The 17,522-nt window shown below is 41.7% G+C and overlaps 1 protein-coding gene and 1 long non-coding RNA gene across 48 annotated transcripts in view; one reads left to right on the top strand and one right to left on the bottom strand.

Annotated features, from left to right (window-relative positions):
* LOC140615193 (uncharacterized) overlaps positions 1-17,522 on the bottom strand; it is a 143,588-nt gene that overhangs the window by 67,897 nt on the left and 58,169 nt on the right. For 23 of the 46 annotated variants that reach the window (XR_012015971.1, XR_012015970.1, XR_012015973.1 and 20 more), the window contains 3 exons: positions 16,744-16,875; positions 16,180-16,335; positions 11,645-11,801 (listed from right to left, as the gene is read on the bottom strand). The exons of 1 other annotated variant lie outside the window; for it this stretch is intronic. The gene's annotated coding sequence lies outside the window, so the exon portion shown is untranslated. Of the gene's footprint in view, positions 1-3,689; positions 3,753-10,243; positions 10,659-11,644; positions 11,802-16,179; positions 16,336-16,743; positions 16,876-17,348; positions 17,521-17,522 lie in introns of those variants that run through there. 22 more of the 46 variants (XR_012015975.1, XR_012015976.1, XR_012015974.1 and 19 more) reach the window with 6 other exon arrangements.
* LOC140615195 (uncharacterized) lies at positions 896-14,029 on the top strand. Of its 2 annotated transcripts, none has more exons than XR_012015977.1 (5): positions 896-996; positions 8,915-9,981; positions 10,722-10,816; positions 12,827-13,209; positions 13,837-14,029. It is a non-coding gene; the product is annotated as an uncharacterized lncRNA (long non-coding RNA). The 2 variants fall into 2 exon arrangements; XR_012015978.1 differs by lacking the exon at positions 13,837-14,029 and having other exon boundaries at positions 8,915-9,079; positions 9,895-9,981; positions 12,827-12,946.

Below are 17,522 nucleotides of genomic sequence, written 5' to 3'. Positions count from 1 at the left end.
CTACAATAAGCCCCCACAATCTATATCACAAAATCTATGCATGATCCATACCCATATGTATTTTCTTATCGTTCTCCTGATAAATTACCTACTAAGCTCTTAGAACACTCGGGTCATGGCTTCTTCTTGATTTTCTCCTTCACAATAGGACTTCACTAGCACAGGTAGAAACCCAAAAAGGTGCTTGATTTGCATTGACTAACTCCAACCAGAAAACATCAATAGAAGTAGTGAAAGTTATTCGAGATTAACTTAATCATGTGGGGAAACGTGTTAGGAAGCCTAGCTCTGGACCTCCACTCGGGGCCTGGCAGTCATTTCAAGTGTGTACGGATGGCCAAACTCATCAAACCCATGAAAGCGTGGACTCCTAGCCACAGAGAATCCCTTGGTCACTTCCCTAAATCAGGTATAAAATACATCTTTCTCACATTGGCAGCATCAGTTTGATTTATTTTGCTAAAATTCGGTAAGAGCTCAAATTGAGCTCTGAATGTAGCATAACCCCCAATTTTGCATGAAATAAAGGAAGCACTGTGCATTATATTGGTGCTTAGAAAATATTCATTATTATAATTAACAGAAATATTCATTATTTGCTTCTGAACTGAGTAAGTTGAATTTTGCCAGCAACCAGATGCAAGCAGTTAATAAATATTGACTGAAGCACATACCCAATGGAAAATGCTGTGCTAGGGGCTGGGGAGAATGCCACTCAATTGAATCAGGTTGTATTTTAAAGTCTAGCTGCTTTTCAAGATATTACATTTCCAGCAGCAACCTGTTTATTCCCTAAGCAACCTGCATGCCTCTGTGACAAGATAAACAGCTGGCTCTGTTATTACTCATAATGCAATCACTGTACTTGGACATTGCCTCCTCATTTCTCATAATATTTTAGGATATCCTCTAGGGTTTAGTTATGTGGCCTGCTCTGTTGAAGTGTGGTTAAGTGTTCTCAGTCTTGGTAAATCGTCCAGCTTGCTAAGGTCTCTGGTAAGGATTGCCTGATAATAATAATGATTGTTACTATTTACCAAACACTCCATGTCAAACACCGGGGAAGGACTTTGAAGATGTGACCTCCTTTGACTGATTCTATGGTGTCATGGCCAAGCCACCTTGGGCAATTTATTAAACTTCTCTGATCTTCAATGTCCTCAGCTGTAAAATGGGTATAAAAATACTACTTCATAGGGTCGATGTGAGTATTAAATGAAATAATGAATGAATGTTTTAAGCACAGGTTCCGGACACATTGTAAATTTCCCCATTCATTAACTATTAAATAGGATGGAATGAAGGGGGTGTTGGCTGTGTTCTTTGGGAAAGAGATCATGAGACAGAGATCTATAATAATACCACTGAACACAGGAGCTTCCATAACACCCCTGAGGGCAGGAGTGCCACAGGAACAGGTAGAGAGGGAGGCTGAATTGCAATCTGAGCTGCACATCACAGCAGCCACTACCGTGGAGTTTGGCAGAAACCTGATGAGGAAGGAACATTAAATTTTATGCTATAAAAATCACCATGGTGCCTGGGTGGCTCAGTCGGTTAGGCATCTGACTCATGATCTCAGCTCAGGTCTTGGTCTCCGGATCATTAGTTTAAGCCCCACATTGGGCTCCACACTGGATGTGGAGCCTACTTTTTAAAAATCATGATAAATTAATCATATTTGCAAACTCCTTATGGTGAGGATCAGAGTCTCTTTCTTCCATATGTTAAAGTCACTGATTTTATTTACTGATTGTTTTACGTGTTCTTATAAATAACATTTCTACACAAGGTGCCTTCAGGCTAGAGGGAACTGAATTTTTTTGATTGGACTGTTCTGTGTGTCCTATTTTCTCCTGTTCTGTTGCTTGGTGTCCTAGAAATTCCTCCTTGGGAAGTATTCATCCCTTTCTTTATAAATTGCCAAGCTGTTCTGCTAGGTGTTCTCTCTAATTTTGGAAATAGACATGTTCAAGAATTTCAGGAGGCTGAGTTTTGAGTAGGAAATGTGTCCTGGCCTCAATTTGAGGTGACACCACATGGCCCCAGAAGGGATCACATTTCTCAGTGGAGTAATAACATTTAGGGGATTTTCCATTTGGCTCATCAAGGTGGCTGATGAGTCATCAATTTATTAGGAAAGCAAGTTTTACCATGAGTACTTCTTTTTCTAAATAGCATTTGGAACATTGAGAGTAAGGGGTCTTTGGCTATCCTGAAAACACGAACTGCTTTCCACCGGCTCTACGACTTAAATACATTATGTCAAATTCCACAAAATTCCACAAGGGAAATACAATTAGGTTGTTGATAGAAAGTGAGAGGTTAGTGATCACATGTGCTAGGGACTTAGGAAAACTTTTTTTTTTTTTTTTTTTTAAGAAATGGTGTTATTTAAAATGGGTTCAACAAATGGGTCTTTAAAAAGAGAGCATTTTAGGGGCACCTGGGTGGCTCAGTGGTTGAGCATCTGCTTTTGGCTCAGGCCGTGATCCTGGGGTCCTGGAATCAAGTCCCATATCAGGCTCCTACAGGGAGCCTGCTTTTCCCTCTGCCTATGTCTCTGCCTATCTCTGTGTGTCTGTCATGAATAAATAAATTTTAAAAAGAGAGAGAGAGAGCATTTTATCAGGTAGAGATGAGAAGAGAAGATGACAACTTACCTCTTCCCATATAGGTTCTCTCACATATAAATGCTTGTGTATCCTTTTGTGCATTCACCACGGATAATTATTCAAATTCTAATTGTGTCATATACCCAAAGAGAACTACAGTTCAAAAAAGGAAAGAAGAAGAGAAAGAAGGAGGAGGGGGAGGAGGAGGGGAAGAGAGGGAGAAGTTGGGGAAGTATACAAAGAGGAAAGGAGAAACATGGCTTCTGTTCTGTTCTGTCAGAGCTTTGCTTCCAGTGCCTATGGCATCTCAGACAGAGCCAGCGCTTTGGGGACAAGAGCTAGAATAATAATAATAATACTGAACATTCTTTGAATGCCTCTCCTGCACCAGGTACTCCAAGTACTTTCCGTGCATTGACTTAGTCCTCATAACAACCCTGTGTGGTAAACACTGGTGGTGTTCTCCTTGTATAAATAAGGAAACTGCCACAGAAAGCTTGAGCTAAGATTGCACAGCTAGGAAGAGGCAGGACTGGGACTCTCCTTGGGGCTGGTACTCTCTAGAATCCAAATACTTAGAACCACTTGCTATATTGCATTGTAAGAAGGGCGGGCGGGGGGGGAGCCAAAGATGGGTCACAGTGTAGTTTTTTTTAAGGAAGAAAGCAAAAGACTCTTTTGTCCCTGTTTCAGCCCGTTGTCAACACAAGGATTCACCAATTAGGAGGGAAGCCTTTTGACCTACACTTGTGATATCATGAAATAACACTGCAAATCTTGGCCTGTAGGCCCCTAAATTTTGTTAGGGAAATTCAAGCTGTCCAATCTCTGGAGAGCTCAGCCCAAGATAAACTGGACAAAATATCAATGAGCCAAAATTTACACAACTCACCTGAGATTTCCAAAATTTATATAATTTGCTATGATTTTGATGGCTCCTAAAGAGTTTCCATTGATGAAAGGGAAACAACAGCACTGCTTCCCAGCCAGATCTGTCCATGAGTCCTTTTCCTTTAATAAATCAAGTCACTGGAGTAGTAGGTGGCTTCTAAGATGGTCCCCAGTGATCCCTACCTTCTGGTATTCAGGTCCTTTTACGAGCTCCTCTCCTTGGATTTATTGATTTGCCTTTAGTGACTAGAATAAGACAGGAGTAATGAGATGTCACCTCCAAGATTAGTTTACACAAATACTGTGGTTTCTGTCTTGGGTACTTCCCACTCTCCCTCTCACTTCCTTTTTGCTCACTCTGGGGGAAGCCAGCTGCCATATTGTGAGGCAGCCTTTTGGAGGAGCCTATGTGAGTGAACTTGGAAATAGATCTTCTGAGGCATTCCAACAACCAGATGAATAAGCTTGGAAGCAGATGCTTCCCCCACTGAGCTCATAGTCTCAGACAACAGTTTAACTACAGACCCATGACAGACCTTGAGCCAGAGGTACCCAGTTAAACCACAACTGGATGCCTGACCCACAGAAATTGTTGGGCAATATGTTTGTTCTTTTAAGCTGCTAATTTGGGGGACAATTTGTTATTCAGCAATTGATAACTAGTATATTACTCAAATTGGGAGAAATCTGGGCTAAGAATAAAAACTGATCATTACACTGAGTTAACCGTTCAATAAAACTCTCCTTTCTAAGAATTCTTGACAATAGGTTAAGTCAGGCATATTCCAGAAGGTACCTGGTCCCAACAAATATTCCCAATCCTATAACCAGATATTATTTATTTGATCTTCAAATTAATAATCCCTAAAGTAGACACAGAATCCTATCCCTTTGTATACATAAGTAATCAAGACCAAGCCAAAGGAAGTGTAATACCTAAGATCATAACTAACTAGCACTGCCCTACATACCCTATTCTTTCCCCATTATAGCCACACTGCCCTCTAGTTCCTCCAAATGGCTGTGCTTCCTCCTATGCCAGGCCAGTCAATAAAAGCAGATCTGAGTCCAAAGACTGAAAAAAATGATGAATCAGTCCTGATTCTTCTGGCTGGTTTAATATCGGTTTACTCCTGGTTGAACAAATGGCAACATGAAGGATATACACAAGATAAAGGTAGAAGAGAATAGACATTGCTACACGGTGCCTTCTAATTCCTCATAGAGGCAGAGCAATTGTCAATTTAGTCACTCACAGTGAAGAACATGCTAGGTCAGTGTTGCTCAGAGCTGAGGCTCAATCCATATTATATTTACCATTTGGCTGGGGAAATAGTACCACATTAGCACACACTGTTCTGCTATCACACAACACACTTTTTGCCATACATCAATTACATGCATTTGTATTCTATTCTTTTCTTTATTGTCAGGCATTCTACACCTTTCACCAGAAGATCTTTGTATACCTTCTTATTTCTTTCCAGAATATTCCTTCCTCTTGTCTCTAATCAGATTCTACTACTCATTGATTTTTTTTAAAGATTTTATTTATTTATTTGAGAGAGAACATGAGCGGGAGGAGGGGCAGAGGAAAAGGGAGAAGCAGACTCCCCACTGAGCAAGGAGTCCGATGTAGGACTTGATCCCAGACCCTGAAATCATGACCTGAGCCAAAGGCAGACACTTAACCGACTGAGCCACCCAGGTGCCCCTCTACCTCTCACTTCTGACTTCTCCATTCCCTATGAAATGTTCTTATAGCATCAGGTACCCCCATCATAGCATTGTCACATTTGTAGTTTTACAATTACCTATGTGGTATTTGATTATTGACAGTCTTCCTCACTAAACTACAAACTTCTTAAAGGCAGGAATCAATTATGGTTTTGTTCATATCGCGTGCCTAGCCCTGGTATAGTGCCAACACATGGCAGCTCTCAAGTAAGATTTCTTGAACAAATACATTTGGAAGATAGAGCCTTCTCTGAATCTTCTCCTTTTGTGAATTCATTAGACATAAAGATCTATTTAAAAGTCAAATCTCATCACTTCTTTTTTTTTAATATTCTCCTGTTTTCTTTTTTTTAATTTTTATTTATTTATGATAGTCACACAGAGAGAGAGAGAGAGAGAGAGAGGCAGAGAAATAGGCAGAGGGAGAAGCAGGCTCCATGCACTGGGAGCCCCACGTGGGATTCGATCCCAGGTCTCCAGGATCGCGCCCTGGGCCAAAGGCAGGCGCCAAACCGCTGCGCCACCCAGGGATCCCCCATCTCATCACTTCTTTGACGAAAAACCGTCAATGATCCCCCATCACTCAATGAGAAAGTTTGAGCTGTGAGACACCGCCTGTTAACAGGATATCCAACTTTATCTGTTTGTGTGTGTTGGTCTAGTCTGATTATTAAAAGTGTCCTCCTTTCTATCTCAAAGTTGTCCCAGTTTGGATGATAATATTATGGTCACCCCATATAATTAAAATCCAGTATCTGGCCCTTACTGACTACCCGAATCTCCTCAAGCTTTACAATTTATGCATCGGCAACACCAAATTGCTTATAAGACTCTGCAAGGTTTCTCACCTCCAGAGTTTGCTGGCCCAATTTCTTCTGGCCAGAATTCACTCCCTTCCTCTCTGACTCATCCTGTAAGATTCAGCTCATTTCCTAACTGCCACAGAAAGCCTTCTCTGACCCAAAGACTTCACCCCAACCTTAAGGCCAAGTTAGGATTCTTTCTCCCTGGGTCCTCCTGGCCCACTAATCCCCTCTGCATTATTCCATTGTTGTGTTTTCACATTGAATTATAAATGCTGGTGCACATGTCATTAACCCCCATCCCCATACACACACAAACACACACACACATACACACACACACACACACACACACACACCCTTGAGGACAGAGACAGCTCATTATTCACCTCTGTATGTCCACTGCCTGCCATATAGTCAACTTACAATGACTGGTTGAACAAAGGTTTTTGAAGATTTTATTTATTTAACATATGAAATTTAGTAAGTAGTTCATTTCTTTTCTGAACTTTACCAACCCAAATCATTTATAATTTATCATCTGGATTTTGACTCAGCATGAGCAAATCAGTGATACCCTCACTGAGTTAGTATAATTGCAACCCAAACAAAGAAGCCTAATGTTTAAATTATCCTGTATTTCTTTCCTTATGTTAAACTATTTTAAATAATGAAAGTGGCTCTCATACTTCCAGGATTATTGCACACTTAACCTACTCACTTACCCTAGTCCAGCTCCTTCTTTTGTTTCTCCCCTGATGAGAATACTTGGGTTCCAACCCTAAACCTCCCCTTCCTCTTCTCCCTGTCCCCTCCCCAACTCCATCTGCCTTCTGCTCCCTGCCCCCCACTCTCCACCCTGAGGTCTGTGTTTCATCAGAAAAGCACATGGGGCACAATAGGATTTAAGTAATTTTTTTCTTAATGTTTGAAACCTTTACTGTAAATCTAATTTGGATGCTCACTGCTTTGCCAGGCTTATCAAAACAGGTTTCTCAGAGGAGGCATTATTTACTAAATTCTTAAGGCTGAGTACCATTGTCCTAAATGAGACATCTAGCATCTAACAAATAACACTTCTGCTGAACATGTGAAATAAAATCCTGTTGCTAAGAAGGAGAAGTTTCCAGGAAACAGCCCTAGACTTTGACTGAAACCCTGGTTTGCATCTGGCCCTATCACTTCCTAGATGGGCTCACATGGGCGGTACGTGTATTTGGTCAAGCCCCTGTTGCTTGGTCTATACCCTAGCGTGAGAATACCCATCTCACAGGGTTGTGGGGAGGATATAATGAGAAGCTGTGTACCAGTATTTCATTAAGTAATGCTTTATGAAGGGGAACATTTTCATGGAGCTTGCAGTACTAATGTAAACTGGTTTTATGATAGTGTTGCTTAATATAAACAAAAAAGTGTTGGGTACAAATTCCTGAAGCTTAGAAAATTAGAAACAAAATAGATTTATAAATGAAATCCAAGCCAAAGAAATTAAATACAGACAAATTTACACATTGTGAGTCAAACTACAAACTAAAACCAATAAAGTGATTGAACATAATTTCATGTGATGGTTGATGTTGCATATGAATTCTGTACCTTCAATCTTAACGTAAATATTATAATCCTGCTCCCTTCCTTTTGCAAGCTCTCTGAGCTTGCATGGATTCAGCTGTCAACTAGAGATAATCAGGGACTGGGAATAATACCATGTAACAAAGAGTCAGTCTGACAAAAAGGGGAAATGAAAGAAAACATACTTTATACCACAAGGGATTGTTCAAGGCCTCAGATCAGGACTCCAGGGGAAATGCATAGACTGGGCACTCAGATTCACTAAGGTTTTTGGTAGGATTTTCCCCCTAGAAATTATGTTGTGACATTTAAGTCTTGGACTTAAATGGGTTCAAATTCTGTCATTGTCACTACTCACTGCTCAATCCATTGACCCCTTCTCAGCCTCAGTTTCTCTATCAAAAGAATGAAGGAAAATAAATTCTATCACATAGGATCATTATGAGGACTGATTCATAATGTACATGAGATCCTCAATAAGTTGTACTATTATGTAAAACTGGGAAAGGCTCGGTGGTCAGGCATGGAAAAGAAGTAGACTGCCCTCTGCCACCAGGCTGTCCCCGTAGGCTGCAGGCTGGGGACAAACTTCCTCCTGGCAGGGGTTGCTGGGGGAGGGGAAGCTTACAGTGCCATGAATAAGAGCTGTCAGATTAAATGTGGCTCTATGAATTCCAGAATTTTGCTGAGGACCATAGAACCAGGAAAAAAACAAAAAAACTGTGCTTTTAAATATTCTGTTTTTGCTGTTGTGATACGTGGACATTAAGCCTCTGTGGGGGCAATTCTTCCTCTGATCTGGGGAAACCCACTCAGAGAGGCTGTTAGTGTTTTAGGAAGAAGCAAAATGACTTTCTGTTGAAATGGAACTGTTTAGAGTTACTGAGGATCCCAAGAGTTAACAACACTGATGTGGGACAGGAAGATACAGCTTGGAGAAACTCTGCTACTTGAATTTCAGGAAGAGCAGAGTTTTAGCTGAGAGGAGACAAAGCTCTTCAGACACTGCATCCCAACCAGCCAGCAGGTTCTGGGAGGCTAGGAGGGAGGGCTGAGGATCAGAAGCTGATGGACCTGTCAGGTGTGGCTGTGGGAGACTCTGGGATCAAGCAGAGTCCTCTGGGACCAGGTGATGAGATGTGGCATGGAATTAGGGGAAAGACCATTTGCCCTACTCCTCGTGGAACCCAGTACCACATGGGTCCCCTGAAAATGGAGAGCTTTGGAGGCCCCTGGAGAGCCTTGTCTGGTAAAGGCAACATCGTACTTATGATGGTACCTTTGTCTTGGCAACAGGGAGGCTTCCCACCTGCTGGAGAAAAAAAAGGAGAGATGGAGCTTTGAGGAAGAAAGGCAGATGCCTTCTGGCAACTGAAAGGACAGACCAGGCAGAGAGCCCACATGAGTGTCTGCGAGGAAGCCTGGAGAAGGTTTGGAGTTCTGGTGTCATGTGGGTGAGAGGTCAGCCATTATAATTTAGGCATTTGAAGTCAACTTGAAACTAACTCATTCACAATATTAATAAAAGCCAAATAATCCACAAATCAGCTTAATAATAAAGATACAGGACCAATACTAAAGAATACTGTGAAATCTTATTGGAGTCTGCTAAACAAATGAAAAGATATACCATGTTCTCAATGCAAATACATATTTATCTTTACCATAGCCATCATTCCAAAAGTAATGCAAATCCAGTCAGAATTTAATTTTTGGCAACTGCATAAAATAAAGCTTAAATTTCTAATGGGAGAATAAATGTCTGAGGCAGCAAAAAATATATGTAGATTTCATATATATGAAAAAAAATCAGGAAGTTAAACTCACCTTACCAGATATCAGATATTTTACGAAGCTGTTATATTAAAAATATAATGGTATTGGCTCAGACTAGAGACTCTGTCATGAATAAAATCTTTTAAAAAATATGAAATATCATGCAGCTATTGAGAAATGGAATGGTCCATATCTATTAACCTGGAGAGAAGTCTATTTTGTCTTATTAAGTAAGAAAAGTAAACAATAGAGTAATAAGGGTAGTATGGTTCCACTTTTATAAAAACAACACCAAATGTCTCCCTCGTCACATATGCGTATGCATGTTTGTATCAACAGAAAGACGTGGAAGGTGAAGATAGTAAAAAAAGAATTAGTGGTTTATAGGGTTGAGGGGGATGTGGATGAGTGGACAGAGCACAGAGGATTTTTAAGGCATTGAAACTACTCTCTAGGATACTATACAGACGGAAACGTGTCATTCTACAATTGTCCCACAGAATGTACGATACCCAGAATGAACCTCAATATAATCTCCAGACTTTGGGTGACAATATGTCAATGCGGGTTTATCAATGCTCACAAAGGTACCACTCCAATGGGGGATGTTGGTCGTGGGGAGGTTATGCCCGTGTGGGGGCAGGGCATCTGGGAAATCTCTGTACTTTCCTCTTAATTTTGCTGTGAACTTAGAACTGCTCTTAAAAAAGAGAGAAAGAGAGAAGTCCTTTAAGAAAAAACAAGTGTGGGAGGTTAACTTTTCAGGGTGGGAAACGAAGACAGCATTGGGAACAGAAACTGTTAACATCCATTAGGTATTTTTGTCTTGTTTTATTGGGGAGAAGGGTCCTGTAGTACTTCTTTATTTAAGCATATTAATAAAAAACGCAATGTTTTCAAAGAGAATCTGGCCTTGTAGGCTGCTGGGGCCTTGGGCTGTGAGCCAGGTACTATTGTTTCTATAAGGCAGTTGGGAAGACTGGACTGGAGGGGAGAGAAGGGGAAGGGATCAGGGGTGCACTTCTCCTCGCACCTCTCCCCCAGTACGCACTCCTGGGGATGCTGTGCTCTCTGCCGGTGGGCTGCTTCATGAGCTGCTGTCTCTCATTATCCAGCTCTTTTCTTGTAATTTCTAGGTTTTGCACACCGCCTACTTAGGTGGTCTAATTTAGGCCATATGCACACACCCGGGAATGTGTCTGATGCTAGAACACAACGTTTTCACATTTAGACTCCGTCATAGTCTTCATCCGAATAGTAGAGTCTGGGCAAAAGGAAAAGTGACTATGTTTGCATTAGTGTCTTTCATCCAAACTCTCCCACCCAGGAGCCAGCCAGTGTCTGGGGAACTTGGCCAGGCTGGACTCTGGCAAGAACACAGCCATGTCTCCTCTGCCACAGCGAAACCTTTCTAGGCCTGAGGTAAATTTACATAGAATAAAGTTTAAATGAGGAAAATGCTTTTGGGGTGATGCTTTAAATTATTTACTTTGTCTCCAACAGTAAAACAAAGCCTTAGGGGCACAGACCCAGAGACAGCATCTTGCCATTGAAATACAGAAGAAGTATCTTGATTTTATTACTATTCCCAAGTGTTCTAGAAACCTAGCTGGGGCCTTAGAGACAGAGCAGAAAGCAGAAACAGTCTTGCTGTTAAAAGATCTAGTTAAGTTAATTTGACTGCTGTCAGGGTTTAAATTCTTGAGTTTCAGAAAGGTATGTGTGGGAGTCAGGGAGCCGGACAAGGAAGAGATCTGGCTTCTCCCCTCTTAAAATCCAAGAAAGGAAGCTCATCCTTCTTAATATCCCATTTCTTAGTGTCACCGCCCAGCTGGTCAGAAGGCTGAGCATGCCTCCAAGTGTGCCCGCAGTGATTTAAATGTCTTCTCCGTTCTGACAGTGAAAGGTCAGGAGGGTTAACTGCCACCTTGTTGTCTCGTCTCGGACGTGAGCTAGTAAGGAATACTTTCTTATCAATGAATCTACAGAATTCATTTCACAGAAAAATATATTGGAGCATCAAGGAAGAGGGAATCGTGTTTAAAATGCAGGGATCAAATCGTTGAGTCTTAGCTAGAGATCACCAATCATCAGTGGCATAATGAGACCCAGAATCCTAAATGTGTCTTGAATTAGCTGCTCCTTGCCACTTAGAATCCTCTTATCTGACTCTGCCAGGGGAATAGGGAAGAACATTCTGAGCAGAGAGAACATAATACACATGCAAACATAGGCCCAAAGCAGCATAAATGTTTGGGAAGCTTTGAAAGTTTAATTCAAACATGCCAAATGTACACAGGGGGTAAGGGAGCCATTGGGGAGGAGGCGGGAAATCAGCCTTGTGAACTGGTGACAGCATTTGGACTTGGTACTCTTCAGGACTCTTCCAAAGGCAAGTTACAAAAACCTGGGACAAATTAGGTCAAATAATAATAATAGGTCAAATAATAATAATAGGTCAAATAATAATAATGTCAACACTAATAGTTTACACATAACAAGCACTTTAACTGTATCTCAGGCAATGGTCTATATATCTGTGTACATTAATTTATTTTTTTCATTAATTTATTTAAATCTCATGATAACACTATGAACTAGGTGTTATCATTCTGTCCATTATAGAGATGAGGAAACTGAAATACAGGAAGGTTACATAATTTGTGCAAAGTCACAGAGCATTAAGTGGCAACACTAGGATTCCAATCAGGAAATATATTGACTCCTAGGATTGCGAAGTCCAGGGTAAAGCTGGGCTCATGTGTGACTAAATCCAGGAACTCAAACAATGTCCTGAGGGCCTGTCATGCTTTGTGTTTAGCTCTGCTTCCTTCCATGCATTGCCTTTATACTTGGAGATGCTTTCTCCAGGAGGAGCAGAGACAGTACACATCCCAGAGCAAGAGTGAAACCAGACCTCTCTTCTGACTTTCCCATGACCTAACTGTTGTGAGCACTTGGGGTGTCTGGTGGACACTTTTCTTCTGTTCATTCAGCAAGCGAGCGTGTGCCAGGTGCCAGGCACCGTGTGATCCCTGTGGATACTGCAGTGCACGAGGCAGATGAGGCCTAGACAGAAAGTTTAATGTCTAGCAGGGAAGGCAGGCCAACTACAAACACAGGTGTCCACATGAACTTGTATACTATGTCATCTTCATTTGCAAATTTGCTCAGTCTCCTCTTTTCTCCATTTCAGTTGCTAAGACAGTCACAGAGTTGCCTTGAATTTCCATGTCCCCCTCAGGCCCCATGTCCCAGCTCCCCTGGTCATCGTGATACCCACCTTGCCTCAAAACTAATAGTCTATACGTAGTTTAATGTGTAACTTAATACAGAAAGAAATAAAATTTACTCAAGCCTTCAGTCATTGTTTCTCCCCTTGGGATCTGAATCAAATTAATATATTTTTTCCAATATGTTCCTATTTGACAGTTGAAAAATAATAAAAAATTCCAAGGGAAACAGCTCAAAGGAGTGCTGTAACAAGGAAGTCCTGGTAGAAGGAATGGATTGGGCCTCCGGCGGAAAAAAAAAAAAAATGCACAGCCAGCAGGTTTCCCCTGTCACCATGTAAACCAGCCATCAATCACAGCTCACACCTGCCTTTCTACTCAGCACAAAGGAACCAATTGAGAGGTGCCCCAGCCCACATGGAAGGCACAGGAGCCTGGACAATGCAGGCTGGAAAGGCAGGAAAATGGACAGACGCAACAGAGAATTATATCAAATTGTCAAAGCAGCTAACCAGGAATTCTCAGAAACATTGGGCCACTGTCTGGTTCTAAGAACATAGGAACTGTGTGTTCAAAGAACAGGTAATGGGGGATTGCTCAGGGAAACAAAAGAAAACATTTTGTAAGAGGAAATCATGGAATCTGGTCACTAAAAATAGAACATTCTGTAATGAAATGAAGGGGACCCATTTTATCCAGGATTCGCCTTTTCTGTCTCTGTGTACAGCCTGTAGCTGGCCCAATCTAGCTCTCCTGCCTCATCCCCCACTGCGTGCCCCTCCCATCACAGACACCCTACAGTCTGAATGCACTGACCTTCTCACCTTCCCCAGAACAAGCAGCACTAGCTGTTTTATGTTTCTGTGCTTGAATAACTTTCCCCCTTTCCGGCCCAACAAAAGCTTACTCATCCTTCCAGACCCACCTCCAAAGAACCCAGCTTCCTTTGGAGAGCCTTCTCTGATTCCTCAGGCAGAAGGAATTTGTTCCTTGCTCTTCTCTATGCCTCTGCTCCCTTGCACAATATAATTTTTGTACAATATCAAAATCAATACCAAGTTATGTTGTAATTCTTTGTTTATAAGGGTCCATCCCCCATTAGGATGTGGCTTTTCAAGGATAGCAATTATATGTTAAGACAAACAACTTAATGGGTATTGCCTATGTGCTAGACAATAATACCTATATTATTTCTATTCTGTACAACAGTCCTGCAGACCAGGCACAAGATCCTCAGTTTACAGATGGGAAAACTGATGCTCTGGGTGTTCAGATAAATTCCCTGAGGTCACATGGCTGACTGGCAGTAATAGATACAATTCCAAAGTCAAGACTCCAGCCATGACACCACACTGCCTCTTTTGTTTCTTTGTATTTTCAGATGCATATCTGGTACTCAATAAATGTCATACAAATGGATGAAAGGCCTGCTGATCTTAAGTGCCTTGAGAACAGGACCATACTTTTAATCTGCACTTGTCCTTGGGGCTAGCTCAAGATATGTACCTCCTCATCTCTCCATAAATATTTGGATGAGATGGTGCAAAATGTGGAATAAATAGATTCCATGTTTCAAAACGTATATAATTATCCTGTGCTTGCTAGAAACAAGTGGACCTGCTAATTGATTGCAACTACAGAAGGGGCAACTCTGTATGGAATACATCAGAAGGAAATCATTCCCCCTCCACCACCAGTAGCATTAAAATGCATAATCATAAACAAGCTTATCCAAGAGACAAGCCATTTAGCCTCCTTCTGAATACATTTTTCAGGTATCAAATCTTGGCATGCTTGTTAGGATATGGCTCTCCTTCAGATCAGATATCCCAGAGGCCTTAAAGGACTCTGACCAAGAACAAACAGTGTTAGGTAGCATCTGCCTTAATAATTTCTCATACTAAAGTAATCTCTCTCAGTTGCCTTGCATAGAACTCGGGGGTCTTTCCCAAGCACATTTGGGAGAGCTCGATAAGAGTCTATGTTCTCTTTTGAAGAAAATATTGGCTCCAACCCTATCTGTGAATTTCTCCAATGGCTCCACATGTCAGGTTCTACACACAGTTTGTTGTCAGTTAAGCAGACATTTATCTAGCTTCCCCTTCTTTCTCTCTGGAAAAAAAATATTAAGTCCAATTCTTATAATTTTTAAATGAAATGACAGCTCCCGTATATTTGTATAGACTTTAGATATGGGATTTTTCTTCTTTTTTATTTTTTTATGGAGAGAATGTCTGAGCAGGGGAAGGAGGAGGGGTAGAGGGAGAGGGAAAGAGAATCTTAAGCTGAGTGTGGAGCCCAACGTAAGACTTGATCCTGAGATTGTGACCTGAACAGAAATCAAGAGTCAGATGCTTAACAGACTGAATACCCAGGCACCCCTAGATATGGGATTTTGATGCCAGGCAACTGGCCCATCTGCCCCATAGTCACAGTGGTCCTTTCTCAGATCATTCAATCATTTTAATTGCCTGTGGCTCTGCCTTGGCCTAATGCTCCACCACGTCATCAGTTTGAGAGCTCAGAGAAAGTGTTTTAATAGTCAATAGTTAGCTATTACTATTATCATTATCTTATTATGATAATTATTGCAATAAGTCAGGCACTGTGTGAGATGCTGAGGATATGGGAATGAGCAAAGCACGTACAGTTCCTGAGCTCAAGGAGCTTATGTCTAGGGGAGAAAATAGTCACTAAATAATGACACAAACTAGTGAGTAAACATAAACTATGGTAAGTGGTCTGAAGATAAAGTACAGAGTACTCGGAAACCCTGTAACCAGGGGTCCTCTCCTGGCCTGAATGAGAAACGAAGCCTTCCCTGATGGAAACTGGCAGGATGAGTAGGGGTAACTGGATGGCGCATGGACTGCCAGGAGGACCATTCAAGGCAAAGGCCATAGCCTATGCTAAGGCTTATGTTAGGTGAAAGGTCAGCATGGCTCCAGGGCTAAGAGGTTACTGGCAGTGCATATTATGTGTACAGACTTCTCTGGAGACTGTTAACAGAATAACTGTATGAATGGCATCTTTTTAATGTATAGTTTTAGAAAATAATTTAGTTCTACAAATAGTTTTGTATATTACTTCCTCCCCGCTCCCATTTCAGACAGGTAATGAGAGCTAGGTAAGCAACGTGTGCTCCCTTTTGGTCTAACCATAGAGTCAGGGTTCAGTTTACTGACCAACTACAAGAATTAGGTCATCTCAGGTGCCTTGTAACATCAGCTGCCTTACTTATTTTATAAGGTCTCTGTTCTATTTTTATCCATCATTTCCTTATTTTATTTTGAAATGTTAAAGGGCCCTTAAATCCTTTTGGAAGTTGGAAAGATATGAATCCCAGATATGTAAAATAAAAGAGACTGATTATGAACAGCCTCGATGGGTGAGAGCCGGGTTCAAGAGAGAGTAGGTAGGTAGAAGTACACTGGGCCCCCACAGGAAAAAGAGCTTTGAAAGAGATTGTTCACAAATTCCCACGTGAAATAGCTAATGCCACGACTCTGAGGAACATTGTAGAAAAGGAGGCCTCCAATGTAACCCACTTACATTGACTTTCTTTGTTTGTTGCCACATTTAGATGTAAACAGTGTATTAGCACTTTGGAGGGTCTAGAAGAAAAGAACGTGTATGCTGAGCTTCTGGATCTGTTTGGTTTGTCAGTGTTTTTCGGGAGTTGCTTTTTCAAAGAGCTGATGCATTTGTCTGTAAGACAAAGAAATGAAAACAACAGGGAGTTTTGTTTGTTGTGGGGGGGGGGGAGCCCTGGCCTCCCCGTTACAGCTTCCAGAGCAGTCTACCATTAACTAGTCTGAAAGCAGGAAGGAGAATAGCAGAATTCCTTGGTCACATTTCCTGCCTTTCCATCAGCTCTCCATATCTGGCCCTTGTCCCTGCCAGCAGTTCCCTGCAACCACTAAAGAGTATTTACAAAGCACCTCTCAGGACACCGAGGGCGCCACTAAGGACTCAGGACACGATGAAATAGAATCTCCATGGTCCTACTCTACTCTCCCCAGCCTTCTTCCCACATCCCCCAAAATGAACTCTTGGGAACAGCCTGCTCCTCCAGGACTTCCTGCTTGAGCAAAAGGGAGACTATAGCAGACTTGCCTAGTTTGAAGAGGATGATTGTCCTGAAGGCCCCACAATGAAAAAGGCCCCAAATACGCCAGGGTAGGAAGAAGGGAGGGAGACCCAGGTGGAAGCATGCAAACATCTCAAACTGTGTCTCCTCTTCTGCTCCTAGGAGGGGAGAAAATAGAAACCTCATGCTGAACTGGAAAAGTCTAAGTTGAGAAGCCAGATTTGAAAATAAAGAGATAGATTCTAATAATGCAAACTAACATTCATGCGGTGATAAAAATTCACAGAGAGGGCTTTTGTATACATAATCCCAGTGAATCCTCAAAGCACCCCTGGAGAGGTGTTGTTGGGGTGGTCTTTTCCAAGACAAGAAATGGGGGCTCAGGGAGACTTGGCCCCACTGCTAAAAAGTAACCAATGAAGTCCATCCACAAAACCATCCCTGCCACATTTGAGGTGAAGTAGCCATGTGTCGACTTACAAATCACATCTTAACTCGGTCTGCTTTTTCCCCACAGAAGGACATTATCTATCTATGGTGATCTAAGGGAGAGGACAATCCTATAGAAGGGAATTACAATTCTTATCCACAGAGGAGGGGAATGGAGGCTGGGAAAAGCTCAGCAAGTCACCTCAGGTCATAGAGCTAGAAGTAGTGAACCTAGGATATCATCCATCCCTGGTGGGTCTGACATCAAAGTGCAGAAGCAGAAATCGGTAGCAAAGGTAGCATAAAGACAGAGGTAATGCCATCTTCTAGCTGTATGACCTTGGTCGAATCAGGGAACCTCTTTGACTCATCATCT

This window comes from Canis lupus, chromosome 23 (genome assembly GCF_048164855.1).
Source record: "Canis lupus baileyi chromosome 23, mCanLup2.hap1, whole genome shotgun sequence".
In the NCBI taxonomy this organism is placed as follows: domain Eukaryota; kingdom Metazoa; phylum Chordata; class Mammalia; order Carnivora; family Canidae; genus Canis; species Canis lupus.
Note: the sequence above shows the minus strand (reverse complement) of the source record. Positions and strands in the feature narration are given on the sequence as shown.